The sequence below is a fragment of the Tamandua tetradactyla genome, chromosome 18 (assembly GCF_023851605.1).
Source record: "Tamandua tetradactyla isolate mTamTet1 chromosome 18, mTamTet1.pri, whole genome shotgun sequence".
Classification (NCBI taxonomy): domain Eukaryota; kingdom Metazoa; phylum Chordata; class Mammalia; order Pilosa; family Myrmecophagidae; genus Tamandua; species Tamandua tetradactyla.
Genome location: NC_135344.1, coordinates 42,146,762 through 42,154,567, shown reverse-complemented (window position 1 = coordinate 42,154,567; position 7,806 = coordinate 42,146,762). Strand labels below are relative to the sequence as shown.

Sequence of the window (7,806 nt, the reverse complement as noted above, 5' to 3'; positions counted from 1 at the left end):
TGAATGCCATTTAATAAAAATAAATTTTACTCAGGATGATTGAGTATTGAGTGAAAAGGATCAAGGTATTAAGGAAATTAGGCTATGTGGGACCTTATCTGATTAATGATGTATGTGAGTAAAACTGAAATTCGAAGTCAGATTTCCCTTCATTTCCATTTCCCCTGCTTCCTCCCTGTACTAGTCCTGTTGACTTCCAGGACCAATATATGAATTTGGATTGTGGTCTACCCGTTTCATGTTTACTGATAAAAGCAATAAGTTGGAGAGGTAATTCAATTAGAATGTCTCAGAATTGTCCAGAATCACCTTATGCAAATGCAGCTATTTCTCTGTTGCTAGGAAACCTAATGTAAAATGAAAGTGAACTAAAAGGATGTAACCAGTCAATCAAACAAGCCTCACTAAGGTAACTTCTTTACATTACAGGTCTAGGAGTCAAAGAGATTCAAGAGAAGTTTGGAAATGGGAGGAAAGGGAGAGACAGGGCTCTTGGGTGAAAAATAGAATACAGTGGAAAATAGAGGCAGAATGTACCATAATATCTTGATGCTCTGCCTAAGTTCTCTCCTCATCTGATTCAGTTTGTCCTCTAACACAAATTCCAACTTCACAACATGTGACCTTATCATGGCCCTCCCACACACTTTCAAAGTCTAGTTTCCTCTGTGTAGAATCCAAGAGCTTTCACAATCTAGTCTCACCATATCTAGTAAATCTTCTCTCCCACTGTTCTTCTACAACTAACCAACTGCCCAGATGGACTTGTTAGTTAAGCCTATATGTAGACTATTGACTGCCCCTAAAAAATACTTTCTTATCTGTTTCCTAATGCCTCAGACTCATTGCTTAAAGCTCATAGTCTCATGAAAACTAAATCAGATGGCATTTCAATGTATGAAAAACTCATAAGAGCTCTATCCCTAAGGACAGGATTAGTTATAAGGAGAGAGTTGAGAACGTTTGACCATTTAAAAGGCTATGTAGGGCAGTGCAACAGTGGCTCAGTGGCAGAATTCTCACCTGCCATGCTGGATACCTGGGTTTGATTCCTGGAGCCTGACATGCCAAAAAAAAGGGGGGGGGGGATATGGAAAAGAAGAATGAAATTAAAAAAAGAACAGAGTTTTGGTAGTGATGTGGATCAAACTCACAATGTTCATGCAGATTAAACCAGAGCATCCTTGACTTGAATCTTCACTTCCTATTATAAATGTGAACATAGCTACAGGGCCTAGACCATATCATAATCATATATAGAGTGCCAATATTATATAGAGAAAAAACTTATAAACATTTAATTTGAATCCCAAGGACTGAATGAATTAAAGGACTCATGATTTGCTCCATCAAATGTCAGTCTCATTTAGAGCCAGAATTCTTACCTAGGGACAAATGGTGTCCTCAACAGTCAACTGCACTGAACTGTTGTAGAAACTGTAGAAGACTTAGAAAATTTAATGGATCAGAATGAAGCCCAAGGCAGGTGAGATGATGTTTCCATATAAGCAATAGATTTTATTGGTATTTACTAGTATAATTCCCTAATATTCCCAAATGGTTTCTAGAACAGTTACCTTATGATTTCTGAGGGAAAATAAATCTACGAACAGGAACTTGGGATTCTCTGAATCTCCCTTACACAATAGTTTGGATACAGCCATGATGCTCAACTTGGTTCTCCCTGGCAATATGTCCTATCCAACCTTACTAGAACTCCCAACTTAATGAATGCTCTAGTGTGACCCAACTGATACTACATAATTGCTAACACACTCATGGAGATTTTGAAAGATTTGCTGTATGTTTTTGGCTAACTCATTTTCCATTTTGGGGCCGCTTTTTTGTCTTCTGAAAAAGTAAGTGCTCCACAATGTTTTCCAGCTCTAAGACCTGATGAACTTAAGGTTTCTATTTCATGAAGGAGCTCTGAATATTTTCTGATTGCAATATGAAAGCTCAATGGGGATTTTGTTAGGAGCTCCTGGAATAGATATAAAATTTGTAGTAGGGAGCTATCTCTTTTGAGGTGTAACTTGGAGTTAGTCTAGAAGAAAACAAATAATAAGAGACCAAAGCATTTATGGCTATTTGAGGAGCTAGTGAACTATGGCAAAAATGACCACTTCAATATGGGGCCATAAAGTACATTCGAAATATTAGGAATCATATAAAGAGGAAGGCATAAACTCAGGGAAGGAGTTATCAGTTATCTGAGGAAGAGAAGGAGAGTTCTGCCAATTTCTACCCAACTTCCTACCCAACTTCCTACCCAACTTACCTAGATACCCATAAAGTAAGACGATACATTGCACATTCTGATTTTTAAATACATTTCAGATGTATTTGTGTCATATAAAATTCTTCCAAGGCCCTGAAAAAAATCAGTTGACCCTCTCTTTTGAATTAGAGAATTACAAGCAAGATTATGTTATTCAATTCAGAGCAATAGGTGCTCCTCAGGCCCTGAAAAGATCTTACTTAGCCACTGTGAAGGACACAAAATAATGTGGCAAATAAAACATAAGCTGGTCATTAAGAAGCTGAAAATTCAGTTATAGTGATAGGATTAACCAAAGTGGTTCAATCACAAGCAATTATAAGATACTATATATTTAATTATAAAATCATACTTAAGCATCATGGGAAGGTTTCAGAAAGTAGGAGATGTTAATTGGGTGAGAGGCAAAGCTTTTTCAGCTCAACATTCTATGTTCAAAGATAGCTCTAAAACATATGCTACGATAATACCTGAATATTATTTGAGATTGTATTTTATCATAAATATAAGTGGAGTGAAAAAATATATATGGGTGATGCGGAGCTGCCTAATGTAACTTTAAACAATCAGGAAGACTACAATTTTTTTCTATCTCATTTACAGCAGTGGATTCATTTAACTTTTCTAGTCTTTTTGGAATCATCCACATGTTGTAAGATACACATCTTTATTATATATTATTTTGAGTAAGGATGTTTTTTATCTTCCTGGTACATGTTTTATTGAACTATACATGGGGACCTCAGTTTCCATAGGGTATGGGGATTTGACCCAGAGGCCAGGAATAGGAATGACTCACTGATGTAGTAAATAACACGAAGAGGTGGAATGCCTTGTATGAATTGTTTCTTTTCACAGCCTTGTCATTTCACATGAAAGCTAACCACTTGCTACCACAGGTTTTTATCTTGTTTCTTCCTTAGTGGCACACAGGATTAGCTTTTGCCAAACCTAAAAATATAGATATTGGATTCTAATTCATATCAATAACTAGGACACACATTCCATTGGTTTTCTAATGTTTCTACTTTTCAATCCTTTTCCAAACAGGTTTTTATAGCAGAAGCCACATAACGTCCAACTTTGAAGTTAAATGCTGTGCCCCTCTTGCTCTAAAGCAATCATCAATTTGGACATTTCTTTTGAAACTACAAATAGTGCTTTGAACTTTGTATCCATGGAATGGCCCAACCAAAGGGAATAAAAGCAGCCAATATACCTCATCAGGTACCTTTAAAGACGAATCATTCTTTCACACAACACCAAAAACATATTACCCTGTGTATGTTTAAATGATTTAAGTATTCATATCATAATCAAATGAACTAAACTTGAAAAATAATTTGGCTTGTGACAAAGAGGGTATATTGTATATTAAAGCAAGTAAGAATGAAGTACATGGACTTAGAATGTCTACTCCTCTCCGAAATATAATTTGATGATGTTACTTTTGTAGATCCTACTTTTAGATTTGCATTGTTTAATTGTTCTGATACTAATAGCTTGGCCTTAGCCAAATCATATCACTTTTCTGGCTTTCAATCTCCTCATTTTAAAATGGGAGTACTAAACTAAATAATAAATATGGCCCCCTGCAACTCTATGAATTTTTAAATATAATTTAAACCCTATTTTAATCAATCTTCTGTTCATTAAATATATTCAGTAATCTTACTATGTCTTATGTGATGCTGTGATGAAATGCTAATTAGATATCTGTAACATTTATTATTTATATTAAATCAAAATATTATTTCATATGGACAAGTCTAACCTTTTCAGTTGAATTGTAAGTATATTGCAGGTTGGTTTAATATCACGCACTTTTGTATTTTTCCAATCCTGTAATAGATGGATATATCACTCATACTCAATTATTGGAAGACTTGATTCCATAATAGGGTGTCTCTAGGTTCTAGAGAGTGGGAGAAAAGGACAAACACTTATTTAGCATTTACTATGCCGGCCACACCAATGAGGTAGAAAATATGTTCCCTTTTCATAGGGAAGGAAACGGAAGGAAGTAATTAGTGGGGTATCTAAAATTAACCTCCAGAAATGTCTGACTCTAATAGCAATACAAATTCTACTAAACATATTACTGAATTTTTATGAAAAATAACATTTCTTGACCTCAAAAATTTGCCTAGATTTTGCCAGATTAAGGCTATTTTCATGGCTAACTATGAAATAAATGTCACTGCCTTTTCTTTTTTACCTACTTATATACACACACACACGCATATAACACACTTAACACTATCACCAGAAATACATAGGCAGCATTTAGCCTCTGGAAAAGAAAAAGTCAATGGGAAAGAGGGTTATTTCACTAGCTCTGTCTTAATCTCTCTACATTTTATTTATTTTCTAAGGGAAACTACCTGAACCATCCTCTCCACCCCACCCCTCCCCGACACACCAAAGTCAAGTCTCCAGTCTTTTCCAAGGGAATGAATTTGTAGTTTAGAATTGTAAAAACCTGCAGTGATAATGGATGGAAGGGCGAATGGTGGTGTATATATAGGACAGAATATTGCGTGGCTGCAGGAAGGAATGAAGATGTGAGGCATGTAACTAGTTGAATGAATCTTGAGGGAAATGTGTTGAGTGAAACAAGCCAGAAATGAAGGTACAAACATTGTCTGGTCTCACTAATATAAACTAAGTATAGTGAGTGAATTCTGAGAACTGAATCCAAGAGCATGGGTTGTCAGGGGATGTGAAGAGGGCAAAGTTCGGGCAATCAATGATTAAGGAGTACAGAATGTTCAATAAGGCACATTGCAAAAGTTTCCAGATTGTAAGCTCTTATAGCAGTCACTTCTATTCTTCAGTTTTAACTGTTATTTCTAAACTCTGAGATGCTATGTTCTTTGTATATAACCCTGTATTTTCCTGGAACTTTCGGTATCTGTGTGACACCTAAGAAACAGAGTTAAAGTTCTCCATGTCTGAGAGTAAGCATTACTACAAACAGCAACTATTAAAGATGCTGAAAAAGAGATCAGACTTCCATAACAAATATGAATAAAACAGACTTGGTCAGTACTAAGGGAAATTAGACTAAAGGGCAAAGGATGATATTGCCTGGTTTTTAAAACTTCAGCTTCTGTGTTAGTCCAAAGGAAGAGATATTTATTTGGTCCAAAATTTAAATTCTATTGAGCACACTATCTAATTTAACCTGTATGTCAGTTTATTTTAAACAGCATAATTACACAGAACCTAGAATAGGGAATGAGATCTTTTATTCTGTACAGGTTAATGTAACACCCTAATACATTCCAGAGTATTTGGGGAAGAAAATAAAAAAGTATTTGCAAAGTCCTTTGAGGGACTGGGAGAAAATGAGAAACTGTTAAACTTCCCCATCTGGGGAATTCCTGATATTCTCTCAAGCATCAGGGACTCCTAATTTAATAAGTCAAACCCTGGATCTTGAGGCTTGCCCTTATGAAACACTGCTGAAATGGTAAAGCTAAGCCTACTTAGTTACCCCCGAAGAGCCTCTTTTTTTTTTCTCAGCTGTCACCTTTCTCTAAACCCAACTCTGCAAATAAACTCACACAATCCCCACTACGTGGGACATGACTCCCAGGGGTATAAGTCTCCCTGGCAACATAGGACAGGACTCCCAGGGATAAGCCTAGCCCTGACATTGTGAGATTGAGAATGCTTTCTTGACCAAAAGGGGGGAAAGAAATGAATCAAATAAAGTTTGAGTGACTAAGAGATTTCATATAGAGTTGAAAGGTCATTCTGGAGGTCACTTTTATGCAAGCCTCAGCCAGATATTGCAAACTGCCACAAAGTCCCAAGTCTCCACTAGCAATATTTCTGAAAACCTAGACAAAACCCTGAGCTCTATCTAAGACTCTATTAAAGTTTTTCTTGGTGAGTTTATTTTTTTCAGAAACTTAAGGCCTCCAGATTGTTCCTATGCCAGATAAGTCCTGAAATCCAGAAATAGCAGTCTCTCCAAGAACATCAACCAGTTTCATTCCTCTACCCTTAAAGGTTAAACACCACTTTTCAGCATGAAGAAGTTAAAATGGTCATTTCCCAGATATCCCTGAAGATTGGGAGAATGATCAAATGAGAGGAAGGAAGATTTAACTGAGAAATTAGGTTCTAACAAATGACTATGACTACTGACTCATTATATAGATATTTCTTTTTTAGTTTCCAGTATATTAGAATAGCTAGAAGGAAATACCTGAAAATATTGAAGGCTTATTTAGTAGCCTTAATCTTTGATAATGATTGTATCACTATATAGTTTTTATTTTGTGACAACATGATTGTAAAAACCTTGTAACTGACACTCCTTTTATTCACTGTATGGATAGATGAATAAAATAAAATAAAGACAAAAAAATAATGGAAGGGGGGATAAGAGGTATGTTTTAGGTGTTCTTTTTATTTTTATTCCTTTTCTTGTAATGAGGATGTCCTAAAAATGATTGTAGTAATGAATGCACAACTATATGATGATAATGTGAGCCATTGATTATATACTTAATGCATATGGTTTGTGAATATAGCTCAATAAAATTGCATTAAAAAACTTCAGTGATTTCTAAAGTACTAATGATCTCTGAAATATTTAGTAATTTGCTAGATATTTGGTATAAGACTAATAGAACTGCCCCAATGCTATAATATGTAGTAATCATTTTCAAGCTCCCCTGGCGAGTTGCTGACCTAATACCTGCAGTCATAACAGATATCCCTTTAAATTCCAGAGTGTAGAAGATACTTGAGCACTCAAACTGAGGAACACAGGGGAAGAAGTGAAGTTAATTTGGATATCCTTACAATAAAAGAAAGAACTAAGACCAAGATCGAGGTTGTGAACTTAGAACCTGTTGTGATGCAACTAGATGCACAGGTGTTAACAAGTACATTCACAAAGGCAACTAACATCATGTGATGGGAGGTAGGGGGGAAATACGACTATTAAGAGCAATTTGTCCATATTCTCTCTGCTCATCTTGTTCTTCCACTGGAAGAATCCCCTTAGGTCTTGACACCATAAGCTATTTTATCATGGCCCTCAAATTATTCTCATGTTTTATTGATGTGCCCAATTTCCTTCTCACTGCCACCAGCCACTACATCTGACCAGGGGTTTTCATATCCCATTGTGAAAATAACACTTTGATTCAATTCTTAGATTCCCTAGCCTGCAGTTTACTTAGAGCAATCACATAGTTTTATTATATGTTCAATTGTGTTGTTGCTTTGCAAATAACAAAATGGTACAGACAGAAATTCAGTAGAGCTGATAAGTTTCAAAAGGTTGGGAGAAAGTTTGGCAATTAGTTTGCTCATGAGCTGTATCACATCAATGCTATTGATACTTTTATTCAAACGCTATGCTTGCCTCTTTATCTTCTTTTGATGATGTTAAAATTTAAATACAGATAATTTATTTAAGAATTTCTTCCTAGTAAGTACATTGGCCTTAGACTCTGAATCTAGTCTCATTTCATGAATAAAGTATGCAATATAGAGTAATT

At 35.6% G+C, this 7,806-nt stretch overlaps 1 long non-coding RNA gene across 2 annotated transcripts; it reads left to right on the top strand.

Moving 5' to 3' along the window:
- Positions 1–326: 326 nt before the first annotated feature.
- Positions 327–7,123, top strand: LOC143662624 (uncharacterized). 2 transcript variants are annotated; one of them, XR_013165481.1, is made up of 4 exons: positions 340–409; positions 1,315–1,486; positions 3,332–3,508; positions 7,030–7,123. It is a non-coding gene; the product is annotated as an uncharacterized LOC143662624 (long non-coding RNA). The 2 variants fall into 2 exon arrangements; XR_013165483.1 differs by lacking the exon at positions 1,315–1,486 and having other exon boundaries at positions 327–409.
- Positions 7,124–7,806: the final 683 nt, after the last annotated feature.